Genomic DNA, 14,423 nt, shown 5'->3' on the forward strand with positions numbered 1-14,423 from the left:
TGCCAGGCTGTCCATGTCGTCAGCAAACTAAAGATTGAGATGTTCATCCCCCCCCGTGCTGACTGTGCATATTGATTTTCTAGGGCATCAGTCATTATGTGCGCCAAGTAGATGTTGAACAATGTAGGCAAAGGAAGACAGCCTTGTCAGACTCCAACAGTGGTGCGAAACCACTCTCCTATTGTGCCATTGACAAGAACTGCACTACTGGGCTTGGCATACAGTTGATTAATGGTAAGAATAAGTTTACGACCAACATTGTACTTTTTCATGGTTGCCCAGAGAGCTTCGTGCCATGCTCTGTCAAACGCCTTCTTGAAGTCAATAAAGACGTAGTAGATGTCCTGCTGGTGTTGTAAGTACTTCTCACATAGAACACGAAGGTTGAAAATCTGTTCTGTGACACTTCTTCCTGCATGAAAGCCAGCCTCTTCTTCAGCAATGATATTCTCCGCTTGTGGTTTCAATCTGTTCAATATGACTTTCAACATTACTTTGCTGGGATGGCTAATTAAACGTATGGTCCAGTAATTTTGACACAATTGCAGGTTGCCTTCCTTTGGCAGAGTGATGATTAGTGACTGTGTTCACGTGGAGGGCCACTCACCGGTCTGCCAGATCTTGGTGAGTACATCTATTACTATTTCTCCTCCGAAGGTCATCAGAGTGATTTCCAGCTGTCTCCACTTCTTCATGTAGTATTGGAAAGTCATCCTCCTCTGTTGAATCTGGGCTGTCTAAGACACTAGGATCTCCATTTGTCTGGTGGTTGTATAGATTAGAGCAGTAGTTTTTCCACCTATTGATGATGTCCTTTCTTCTGCAAGACTGTTCCCTTCTTTGTCTTGGATTGCATTAGCTTTGGTCCATCTTTCCGTCATCAGATCTTTTACAACCTGGAAGGCTCATTTGCTATTTTTATTATTGATACACTCTTCAATTTTAGAGCATTGTTTTTCAGTCCATATCTCCTTGGCCACCTTCATTCCTTTCTTGATCTTTCTGCCAATCGCTCTGTATTTATCAGCTCACTCAGTGCTGTTCTTGTCTCTCTGAAGTTCTCTGCTAATGTCACACATTTTTGGTATTTAATTTGTGACCCATGTTTTTGTCTCTTATGATGTTTCCCAAGGATGTCCATTGCTGACTCATTCATTACAGCATCACAATTGTTGGTCATTGGTTCTATATCTTCCTCTAGAGCAAGCAGTGGGACAAATTTTCCACCAATCATTGCTTTGAATGAGTCTTCAATGTTTCAGTCTCTGAGTCTTTCTAAGTCAAACTTGGTTCTGGTGAACTTTGGCCTGATGATTTTCCGTAGCCGCAGCCAAAAATTTAGCATCACAAGGTCATGATCACTTCCAATATCAAAACCAGGGAAGCTCCTGTTTTAGCTCTGTTAATCCCAGAATGAAATTGGTTTTGCACCATGATGTTGTCGATCTGGCTATGATGTAGACCATTAGGTGTATTTAATGTTGATTGTCTGGCTGCTTAAAGTGCTCCTAATGTGTTTGCAGGAACCAGTTTGTTATAGCTGGCAAACTCCAGAAGTCTCAGTCCTCTCTCATTGGTTACCACATTACAGACATGCATCCGACAAAATGGGTATTCACCCACGAAAGCTCATGCTCCAAAACGTCTGTTAGTCTATAAGGTGCCACAGGATTCTTTGCTGCTTTCACATTACAGAAAGGGCCACAATAATCTCACCGATTTGCCTGTGCGTCAGTAGTCACTTTAGTATTCCAATCTCATTCCAATCATTGTATATACTGAGATGAAATAGCTGCCTTTCATGTCCTGCTCTATATCAGCATACTGTGTTTATTTCAAAAAATGAAATAAAAAGCCACAAATAATCCAGAGTAGATATTATTACATCAAAAATAAACTACATTAAAAGAATGTTATTTAGGTGGCAAAGTCAAGCACTTGTAAGTTAGGAAATATCAGATGTATGGTTTCTAATGCAGCCTTAATTCTACCCTTGTTTGTGTCCGAGCTGTGCACTGAATGTGGCAGGAGTCCTGTGGAAAGAATATGTGATCATGTAATTAGGGACTGTGTCATAATACAAACACACAAAAGGACAGAATTAAACCATAGACCTCATGTTTTCTATCTTTTGAGTGCTTAACTTTTAAATGTTTATTTTTTTATGTAATTTTGTAGGATTTTTAATAAAGGAAAAAGGTGTAAAAAATGTTGCTCCTTGCAAGTGTATCAAGGCACTCACTGTGTATCAGCAGCAGGAGTGGGACCCTGAGCCTGCAGCCCAGCTTGTTACCACTTCAGCTACAGAACTAACAGCATTAACTGGTAATAGAAAAAGGCTGTTTCCCAGATGGGGAATGGACCACTAGGGATTGGTTGGGGTAGGGAGACCTGAGCCCAGCCAGCCTCCTCGCTCTGTCCTTATTCTCTGGGAATTGGGGATCTCCAACTGGATGTGGTGCCCCGAGGGGTGAAGGGGATTTATGTTGGGGAGCTCAGTCTGACTGTCTCCCTTGCACCCAGCAGGAGATGTGGAAAGGGGTGTTCTGCCCAATGTGATGCCCCCAAAGCAAGGCATGGGCCACTGGAACTGTATGCTGGGTTCAGGGTTGTTGGGGACCTCAGCCTAGCTGTCTTCTCCCACCCCACCCCTACAGCTGCTTGGCATCTCTCCGGTGTTCCCAATACAGTGTGTTACTGCTGATGCCTTGGGGTAGCATCAGCTCAGCCTTAGAACGGTCACGTTCAGCTAAGGAGAGAGGGTGGTTTTAACAGTTTATATCCCTGAAAAAACTGGATGGAATTTCATGGGGCAAAGAAAAGACAGTTCTGTAGTCTGAGGATATTCCCTCTGCTGAATAGCAAAGACCTGTTGCAAACAAAGGCTAACATGAGAGCTTCTAAAAGAAAAAGTTTGAAGACTTTTATAATGGAAAGCATTAAGCATTCTAAATATTGGGGTGGCCACCAGCTCCCACTATCTCAACTGTTTGTTTTGCACCCAACCATAACTGTAGAATGGAGCCTCGCATTCATTTCAGTTTGAATACAACAGAAGGGCCTACTGCAGGAAAAGACTTGAGTAGTAAGGGCCTGGTTCCAAGAGATGCTAAGGACCAAGAGTTCCCACTGGAATCAATGGAATTCAGGATGCTCTGCGCTTTGATGGGTGTACTCGATGCCTTGAAGATGGATGTTTGCAAATATTGTAAAAAAAATGTATTGCAAACCTTGAGCAAGTGAGAGCCACTTAGAAAAATTTACAACTGAAAGGTACCATACTGTGAAAAGAGAGTGTTCTCTCACGCACATGCATACGCCGCCTAGTGAGGGATAATAGGAAAGTACTCCTGGCTTTTTGCCAGTTTTCAGTGCCACTTCCTTCCAGTGCTTCAGATTTCATGAATACACTTTCCTTTTGATGAAACACATACTTTTAATTAAATCTTTAGACTCATTGCTCTTTTTTTGTTCTTATTCTGCAAGTGGAAAAATTTCATTTACTCTCAGCTACTCTTTTGCTGCCTTTCTCATCCTTTCTAGTTCCAGCGTAGGCATGCTTTACATCAGCAGAGTTAATAGACCCTTTTCCTGTCAATCAAAATTAATTAGTAGTCCTTTCCTTATCAAGTATGATCCAGGGACTCTGAAAAATACTTTTCTAAGGCTTGCACAAAGGTTCTTTCAGGAAGATGTTGAAAGATTCTGTTATGTTAGGATGCATAGTTTTTAGGGATTTAGTACGCAGAAATAAAGATTACCAGCTGGCATACACTTTTTCAGCCGCAAATAATTTTTAACACCCTGTCAAACTAACTTAGGTTAGAGAAGCAAAAACAGAGCTAAAAGAAATTCATTGGGTTTTCTTTTAACTTTAGATTGTCCATTACAGAATCTGTAAAATAAAATCAACCTAACTTTCCACGTCTCCTATTTTATTTTCTGGGTTTACTTTGTTTCCATTTTTACCTTTTGTTTTTGGCTCTCTTTAATTTTATTTTAAAACTAAAACTGAGCTTATCGGAGTCAGTAAATTTCCAGGGGGAATTTCAACACACAATTTTGATTTGCCCCCCCCCCCTTTTTTTTTCAGTGACCTCTACTAAGGATTGATTCTTTTAAACAGTACAAACTGAGTTTAGTTTTTAAAATATCAGTGAATCCAGCAAGTGTTGTGTGCAGAATCAGAAGGGTAAAGGTGTTCACTGGGTGAACTCTCCAATACATTGTCACAGCAAAGCCAAGAGTAATTTATACAAGTTGTCCCAAAGAGGTGCCAATAAAATGTTATACCCCTCACCCCTGCTCAGGCCCTGATGCTCCTTCTTTCCCTGAGAAAGATTGTCTTTCATTAGGAGTCACAGTGATGGAGCCATGCTGCTAGGGATTCCACCACCAAGCCCCTGCCCCAGGAACTCTCACTTAGAATTAATCTGCTTGCCTGTTCCACAGGTTGGGAGAGAACGATGGTATGGAAACTCTCTGTGCCTCCATCCCACTTGGTGCCCTCCACGTCCACTGAGCCCATATCCAGAGGGCCTGCCATATGTTTGCAGGGAAAAGACAAGTTGCTGCAGAGCTGGCTGTCATCTTCTCCGCTCCATGAATTTTGGACCAGATCTGCAGGTTTGTGCTATTCTCTGCTCACATATAGGTGAAATTTTGGCTTTGAACACCAAGGTAATCCCCCACTTTTATGAATGATATATTAAGTGATCTTTTGTACAAGTAGAACAGGCAGGACCTCATTTTTTAAGATCTTATTGTAAATGCCATGTGCAGTAAGCCTTATGACATACACTTTATCCACCATGAGAGGCCAAATCACCCCGAAGGGATTTAATTTTATGGTCTCTGGAAAGTAAGTATTCCAAATATGGTACTTAGACCACAAAGTACCCCTCCCCAGGCTTTGCTGCAAATGTATTTATAGTGAATACCAGTTTTCCCTCAGGAAGTAAGTCATACTTAGAGGGAAGATACTCTAAAATAGAAGTGACCTCATATGAGACTGACATGAGAGTGAAGAGCTCACCTATCACAGCAAAGATACACATATTCCAAACTCTGTATACACAGAATTTGGTTCCTAGAGTTTTACATCTTTCAAAGTGTCCCTTGATTTTAAAGCCCACTCATTGTAGCTGTTGTAAATCCTAGTGTTTAATTCCCATCTGTACTGATTCAGCCTTCCTTAATAGTTAACAGGAGAAAAGAATGTGAGGGGAAGAAAGTAAAAGAGAAATGAAGTGCCAAAAAAGGCAGAGGACATGGCAGGGCTATATGACAGTCAGTGAAATGAGCAAAGAGAGTTATATACATAGTTACTTCTAATTTTATTACTAGCAAAACCAGTGCTGCCTTAAAGTTGGTTTTCCTGCTGTTTTCAGACGGGGTCACGGCTAGGTCATTCCAAGGCAGATGACTTTTTCCGTTTTGTTTCCTCACAAAAGAAGTGATTGTTCCTTTCAAACTGTTTGGATCATTCAGTTACCCTCTCACTGCTGCATTCCACTTCATTTTCCGTGCTCTGTCAGAATGCAGCACGGTACCTGTGAAGTGCTGATGGTCCAGACAAGCTGCCTAGATTGCTCAGCAACTGACATGATTTTTGTCCTGTACACTGCACATTTTAAAAAATCTAATACTCTACCTACTTTTATATTATTATTTGTATTAGCAAAGCACCTAGGAATCCTAAAGGATCCTATTGTGCTAGATGCTGAACAAACACAGGATAAAAATGGTCCCTGCCCCAGAGATCTTACAATGTAATTATAAGACAAGAAACAAAGTTGGATGCAAACAGACAAAAGAGGTCAAGGAAACAATGAGACAACGCCATAGACCAAAATAGCTCTGGCCTGTGCTTAGATATGATCCTACTAATAGAGCTGTATGAAATGTGTGCAGCAAAATTTAAAACGTTCATGAGATGCTGCTCCTTGAGTTGGAGGGATATTTTTTTAAAGAGTAGGTAATGTGGCTAGGAGGGCCTGCAGAAGCCATTTGGGCTCTGTCTCTTTGAAGCAAAGGTTTTAGTTAAATTGCTCTCTGTGAACTATAAAAATACATTTTTTTGAAAAGAGTCCAGGCTCTGATCCAAGTAATACCAGTGTAGATGGGAGTGAAGCCCGTGCAGTTAATTTAATTTACACTGCTATTATGGATATCAGAATAAAGTTCCTTGTCTCAGTGCAGTTTTCCCAGTGTTTCCCTCCCAACACACCACATTTCTAATTTATTAAACCTTAGCCTCGAGAACCAAGAAATGGGGGATAAGGCAGAGGCGTAGGCTGTTCACAGAGGCCATATTGATGATGCCACATTTTGAGAGCAAGATTTGTTCCTTGTGTCAATTCTTGGGAAATAGATGAGTATGCTGCATCCCCCAGGACCCAGGAGTAGTAATAAGAAGGAGGATCAGAAAGGTACTGAGGAGTTAATGACCGTGAAGTAGTTATAATGGGGAGGTGGATACTACATTGTAGGACACAGTTTAGGAACGTAACTAATATAATGGAGGAGAAACGATTTCATCTGAGTGTGATGTGTCAGGGCAAAGGCCCCAGCTACCAGGAAGGCAGAGCATTTGCTGTAGCAGCACCATGTATGCAAGACTGCTACTGCCACATCTTTTTCTTAATTTCTGTTATCTCCATGTCTTCCCTGTGTGATGCCCAAGGAGCAGCAGCAAGGGGAGGAATGCATGTGATGGTGTGCGTGCCGTGCCCAGGGTAGAATGATAAGGGCTGATTGCTTCTCCATAGTTACAGCTGCAACCAACTTTCTTTAGAAACTGTCACTGTGAGCAGGGGCGGCTCTAGACATTTTGCTCCCCCAAGCATGGAGGGTCTGCTGGTCCCGTGGCTTCCAGTGGACCCTCTGCAGACAAGCTGTCGAAGGCACCCTGCCTGCCGCCCTGGCGGCGACCGGCAGAGCGCCCCCCCCCACGGCTGGCCGCCCCAGGCACACGCTTAGAGCGCTGGTGCCTGGAGCCGCTCCTGACCGTGAGGAGGTGCGTGGAGGCAGGGCCTCTCCAAAGGATGCCCGAGCCTCCCTTGTCAGCTTTCTAAGTGGTGTTGTGAGCTTCTCAGCAGCGCTGCCCTGACTGCTCAGCCATTCCTCCCCAGCAACCTCTAGAACCTGCGATCCCTCCCTACTGCCTAGCATTCAGACTAATCCCCTGCCCTGAGCCACCAGCTCTGCTCTAATCCGTTTCATGTCACTTATTGGAAGACACACCTCCCTAAACCCAAATGACTTTTTCTCCCCCTACTGCCCACCCAGATTCAATTCCCTCTCCTCCCCTTTCGCAATGGCCGCCCCCAGAATCAACCACGTGTCTGCTGCCTCTGCCTGTCATCCCTTCTGTTTATCCTGCTACTGCTGATGTTTCCTGAGGAAGAACAATATTCACCTCTGTGCTTACTTAGCCTAAATTGAATCATACTCACCTCACAGCCATCTTGTTTGACGCCAAATTGACAAAAGTTGCTGGCACTTCCTTTCCTGACATTCTCCTTTGCTGACTTGTGAAGATGCCTGGAAAAGAAAATTTATTTCACAACTGTCCTCACAATCACAACACACAGGTGGGCTATTTGTCAAACCAGGGACATTATGGGCCTGGTTCTGACCTCAAGTCAGTTGCAAATAGAAGTATCTATATATGGGTGAGGTTATGACACTTTTACTCTCAGTGAGTAGAACATTGCTCCACAAATGGCCCCATTGACTTCAATAGGACCATGTGTGAAGTTAGCTGCTATTCAACGTAAATTAAAGATCCTGCAATCTAACCCAAAGGGAATAAAGGGTTCCTGAATTAAGCTCAATTCTTTAATTTAAACATTTACTCCTGATTTATACTGCTCTAATTACTCTTGATCAGTAGCCTCCCTTTATCTAGCAGTCACCTCTTTCTTAGGCAATAATACCATGTAAACCACAGAGGGAAAATAATTAAATTTATTAGAACCTGTCTTTGTATTAGAAGTCACCCTCGATTTAAATCTTCAGGGGCAAGTAATTGGATTAAACAGAAGCTGCAGCTTCTAAACATTTTATATATTCTATGTGGATGTCTGTTCCCAACAGACCAAGTATGACACATATTTTTAAAGAAAGCTTAAATATGTACACTTTTTAAACCTATTAAACCAATAGCTAGGACTGGTAAGAAATTGTCTATCGCATATTAGTTTGCAGAATAGATTGCAAAGATGGGGACTGGTCCTGCTTTGAGCAGGGGGTTGGACTAGATGACCTCCTGAGGTCCCTTCCAACTCTGAGAGTCAATGATTCTGTGTTTATACATAACATGTAACTATAGCCATAGAGAATATATCACCTCTTAAAGTGAAATGCTTTCAATTTTCATAGCATAATAACCCTATTCGTCTTGAGTGACAAAGAGAAACAAAACCATAAGTCAGTGACAAGACCACTGTAATGACTGAAAAGAAGATGTGTAACTCACCCTAAAAAGTGATGCATTTTTAATAACTTATTTGTTGACTGTGTTTTATGAATGATTGGTGAACATTTGATTTTCTTTACATATGTTCTTGAAATTGCTAGATGCTCTGTGCCTGGTAGAAATCCTATGGAGTGTCAAGTGCTGCTGACTCTTTCTTTGAATAGAGGCATTGCTTTGCAGCACTATTTGAAATCAGGCCATAAATGAGATTTCCATGTTTAATATATTGCCTCTCTGAGACCATTTGTTAACAACAAGAGTTTACACCATTAAAAAAGAGTGTGTATAAATAATGCAGAGAGCACAGACTCCCTAACCTTGGAGGTCTTGTACGTGCTAAACTAGGCATTATCGTTCATATTCTGAGTGAAGATGTAATGCTTTTATATTCCAGGTACATGTTTATAAATATGAGTTATTGCACGTTTTATAATTGGATTAAGCACAATAAGGCTGAAAGACTGAAAGACAGATGCACGCTGTGTTATCTGTTATTCTGTCTTTCTATCTTTCTTTATATTTGTGTAATTCAGTGGTTCAGCAACCATGAGAAAACAATTTTAAACTGGCCTGCTGATATTCTGCAGTCTAGTCATGGATACTGCATATATCTGGTACTTTATAGGACTGCACAATACTGCAGTATCTGTTACCAGTGAGTGCAGAGGACTTGATTCCTGATGCAGCTCTGATTTTATTACAGTAGTGAGCATCCAGTGCTGGAAAGTAGAATGACCCTCACACACAAATCATCATGCTCCAGGATTTGTGGCCTTGGTACAAATGATCCTTTTGTTCATTCCAAACCAGCACCTGGTGCTTCCTCCAATAACCAACATCTATCCAACCCAGGGCAGCTGCAACATAAGTAACACTTAATAGGCAGACTGGAATTTATAAACTACCAACTAAAAACAACGAGGAGTCCTTGTGGCACTTTAGAGACTAACAAATGTATGTGGGCATAAGCTTTCATGGACTAACACCCACTTCATCAGATGCATGGAGTGGAACATACAGTAGGGGGGTATAAATACACAGCATAGGGTGACCAGATGTCCTGATTTTTTAGGGATACTCCCGATTTTTGAGTCTTTTTCTTATAAGGCTCCTATTATCTCCCACGCTCCCTGTCCCGATCTTTCACACTTGCGGTCTGGTCACCCTAACACTGCATATGAAAAGATGGGAGTTGCCTTACCAAGTGGGGAGTCAGTGCTAAGGAGACAATTCAATGTAAGTTGGAAGTAGGCAATTCTCAACAGTTGACAAGAACTTCCAATGTACATTGAATTAGCTCGTAAGCACTGACCGCCCACTTGGTAAGGCAACTCCCATCTTTTCATATGCTGTGTATTTATACCTCCCTAGTGTGTGTTCCACTCCATGCATCTGATGAAGTGGGTATTAGCCCACGAAAGCTTATGCCCAAGTAAATTTGTTAGTAAGTGCCACAAGTATGCCTCATTGTTTTTGCTGATACAGACTAACATGGCTACCACTCTGAAAACTACCAAGTAATATTCCAAAAGGTGGCATGTGTATAGGGAAAGTGATAAAGAACTTGCAATTTGGGAGGTTAAGTAATGCATGCCATAAATTAAATAGTAAACGTATTAAGCAACCTACAGAAGCAGCCCTTGCCTGAAAGTAGTCTGAATCCACAGCACATCCAGTGATGGCTTAGCGGCAGGTGAATTTGCCTTCTTGCTACTGTGTTTTTGCAGCACAGGAAGATCTTCAGCTAGGGCTTCTCTTTGCTATACTGTGGAACAGAATGTCAGCAGTCCCTTCAGAGGTGAATGAGGACTGGTTGTGCCAGTGCACCCACAGTGTGACTTCTCAGTCCAGCTTTTTCTTTTGGTGTCTACCATTCAGAAGCTTGTCCTAAAATGGATGCCAAAGAACCACCTCATTGAGCCTGCTTCACACTACTAGGAGCTCTCTAAGCATATGATGCATCTCCCAAGGGACCTGCAGTCTGATACACGCAGATGCCACTTAGAAGTTAAGAAAGAGATGTGTGTGGTGTGAAGATGTGTACTGTTTGTTTAAAACCATAGAAGGAAGCCAGGAGGTGCAGCACAAGCTCTACAATGAAGCTGAGAGAGTAAGAGTGCAGTTTTAGGAATAATACTGTTTTTCTTGTTCCAACAAAGTTCCTTCTTCAGTATTACAAAAAAGCGACTCTTCTTTACCATTGTACCATTGTTCCACTTTGACATAGTGTCAAAGGTTGACTCATTTTGAACTAACATAAATAAGAGGAAAAGAAAATGCTGATGTTCATCCTTCCATATGACTTTGTTTTATAAAACCATGGAATGACCTGAGTGGAAGAAGTGCTTCACCATATTTCAAATTGCAATAAAGTTTACCCCAGAATGGCGAAGTACATATCAGCTCATTTAATTTACTGAGAGGTGAGTGAGGCTGAAAATACGTATAAATTGTTTGTCTTTGCTGAGGAAGGGGATTAAAAAATACCTTGATATTGTTCTTAATGAGTCTAATGAGCGTTTCATTCCAAACAGGAATGGAATACATGAGTGGGAGTGATTTTACCAAAGGGTCCAGATGGCCGGAGATAGTGTGAAGGCCCCCTTTGAACAAACAAAACCATGTGACTTTGCATTCAGTAAAGAAATCCACATATGAGATTGTTTGGTAGGTGAGATTTTAAACAAGGAACTCCAAAAAATTGAAGTTGATAGCTGAGCTAGCTCTGGAACAGCTATCACACCTACTGTAAATGCACATAGTAGAAGCATGATGCAAGAAGTAGCAAAGAAAAATTTCCCAGGAGAAAAAAGGAAAGTGCCATCAAGAAAGCCTCTTAAGAACACTGAGGTCCCTTAGCAGAAATGTGACAAGAGAGAACAGTGCAGATGAAGTCCACCCAGCCAGCGGGAGCATGTGCAGAGAATGTAAGTGTAACCTCCATTTCTTTTTATTATTTCATGGTGATCAGCCAAAAACACTTACTGCTGTAATTACAGCTGCTGTTTCTACTTGCTCTCAAACAAGCTGACAGTAAAGAGCCTTGAATGGCTGCAAAGAAGTAATTGCTACAGGGAGTGCGGGAAATTGTTAACCATCCTCACTAGTTATTTTGAAGCTGGTGTAGAAGCTTCATTAAGGGCAGACTTTCCTGTATGTACATGCTGTCATAAACAGATAGCTAAGGGTTAATGTTTCTTTTACCTGTAAAGGGTTAACAAAGGGAACCAAACACCTGACCAGAGGACCAATCAAGAAACCGGATTTTTCAAGCTCAGGGATGGAATTTGGGGGGTGTCCTTTGTCTGTGTCTCTGTGCTCTCTCAGCTTGAAGAGAGTGATCTTTCTATTCCATGTTTCTAATCTTCAGTTCCAAGTTGTGAGTACAAAGGTAGAAAAACAATAGGCTTATATTGTGTTTTTTTTTTGTTTTACTGTGTTATTGCTGAAGTGTTAAATTGTATTTCTTTTGGATAAGGCTGTTTATCATTTTTCTTTTAGGCAATTGACCCTGTATATTGTCATCTTGATACAGAGACCATTTTATGTCTTTTCCTTCTTTTTTTTTTATAAAGCTTTCCTTTTTAAGACCTGCTTGAGTTTTTTCTGTAAGGCTAAGGAACGAAGCGGGGCGGGGGGGAACCCTTTGTGTAGATTGACTAAAGCTTGAATTTGCATAGCCTCTGGGTGAGGGGGAGACACTTAATCTCTCTGGGTTTGTGTTTCAAGAATTGAAGCAGGAAATCTCTAGTGTACCCAGGGCGGAAATCTGGGGGAGTAAAGAGGGGAAGGGAAGTGGGTTATTCCCTTTTTGTGAGACTCAGGCATCTGAGTCTTGGGGTCCCCAGGAATGTTGGGGAGAGCAGAGTGAGGCAGGCACTGAGTTCCTGTTCTGGGTGGCTCGCGCTATCAGATCTAAGCTGGTAAATAAGCTTGGAGGTTTCATGCTAGCAACTTATTTTCTGAACTCTAAGGTTCAGATCTGAGTAAGAAGCTATGACACATGCGTACTCCGAGAGAGAAGCTGGAAGCTCCTGTCCAATCAGTAGTGAGTTATGTCAGGGGCACAAAACTGACAACCTTGGTGAGCACTGGTCAGATCCAGCCCAGCCCTGCAGGGAGAAGCTAGAGCTGCTAGGGGTAACCCAGACTGAATCTCTGGGTTGGATCTTAATGCAGCTGCCTGTAATTTTAAAGAAGTCAGTGGGATTGAGACTGGGACTGAACCATAAAGGAGCGATCGCAGACCTGATGCCAAATGTCTTCAGCAGCTGCACTACATCATTAAACCAAAGACTGTGTGTGAACCTAACAGCTACAGTCATTGTCAATTTTTCTTTCTTTCTTATTTGAAGTGTTGTTTGTGCCCAACATTGGGGATGCTGAAACAACTGGCTATATAGTACAATCAAATGTTTTATTTAATTGTCAGTGTAATACCCTGGGTGAGCCCACGTTAAAGCAGAAGATCCCCCTTTGTCAGAAAACCCTGTATTTATTCAGTGTCTAGTCCTGGTGCTATATTCTTCATTTTAAAGGAAAATACATTTCTAGTTAGGGTACATTGTAACTGGGGTGTATTTTTTAGTGTTATTCATAAAAGGGAATTTGAAATTATCAACTGTCTTGTGATTAAGGCTATGATTTAGTGATGGGTATTTTTAGTAAAAGTCTTGGACAGGTCAGGAGCAATAAATAAAGAAGTCTCAGCCACTGAGCTGTCCATGACTTTTACTGAAAATACCCCTAACTAAATCTTAGGGACTTGGGGATGCTCCCTTTTATGATGCTGCTCCTGGGGAGGACTCCAGAGCCCCACCACTGCTGCTGCTCTGTGCAGGGGGGCAGCACCCTTGGTCCCTGCTGCTGTGGCTCCGGGTAGAGAGCCCTAGAGCACTGCTGCTGCTGCAGCTTTGGGTGGTGGGGGTGGCACCCTGGGGCCCTGCTGCTGCTCTGGGCAGGCGGACAGCACACTGGGACATGGCTGCTGCTGCCTTGCTGCTGCCACTGCCCCAACCACCACTGCTACTGCCACCCCTGCCACTTTCCCTGCCCCGCTGCTCCTGCTGCTACTCTTGCCCCACCGTTGTCGCTGCTGCTCCTCCACCACCTCTGCTGCTGCTCCTCCTGCTGCTCCAGGCGGGGAGGGTGACCTGGGGCCCCACCAGCGCTGCTCCCAGACTTCTGCTCTGGGGAAGCCTGGGACCAGCTGCCTGGGACGACCTGAGCAGTGGCCGGTGCCCAGCTGCTCAGCTGGCCCTGGGTCAGCCCTAGGTCAGCCACACAGGCCATTGCAGAAGTCACGGAGGTACCAGAAAGTCATGGAATCCATGACCTCTGTGAAAGACTTGCAGCCTTATTCATGATAAAGACTGGTACTGGATTCCTAAGGAGAGAATGAAAGTGAATTCTGTTATAATTTCCATTTTTAGTATTTGGAGGCTTTCTATAGAAAATCCAGCTGTGGATCCCAGCTGTAGTCTCTTGCAAGGTTAGGAATCATGTTCTATGCAAAGACTTTGTCAGCTAGAGAAGTCCTGTAGCACAGAATTCATAAGTGAATTGACTTACCTGCCCTCTACACAGGTTACAAAAGAATGAAGGATATTGAGAGTGTATAAGCTGAAATAAAAATGATGGCCCATACAAGGGTGGGTCGTGCCTATTTCTCCTCCTGTCTCTTGACAGTAATCCCAGACAGGCTTGGCCTGTTAATCTCAAGGTTTAGAGAACTGTGGTTGACTTAAAGTAGATTCAGGGTAGAGGCAACTGTGATTTTTAAATACACTTTAAGGAAATGAGCCCTAACTTTTACTAGGAGCAGCCCAAGTAGGACAGATAAGTTGCAATCCTGTACTATGACAAAAGCAGGGTGTGTGGGGTAGATCTAGAGCTGTGCCTGACACAACTTGGAGATTGTAAAGTGAGGTGTCTTTTAGCC

Source organism: Chelonoidis abingdonii, chromosome 8, assembly GCF_003597395.2.
Source record: "Chelonoidis abingdonii isolate Lonesome George chromosome 8, CheloAbing_2.0, whole genome shotgun sequence".
NCBI classification, from domain to species: Eukaryota; Metazoa; Chordata; order Testudines; family Testudinidae; genus Chelonoidis; species Chelonoidis abingdonii.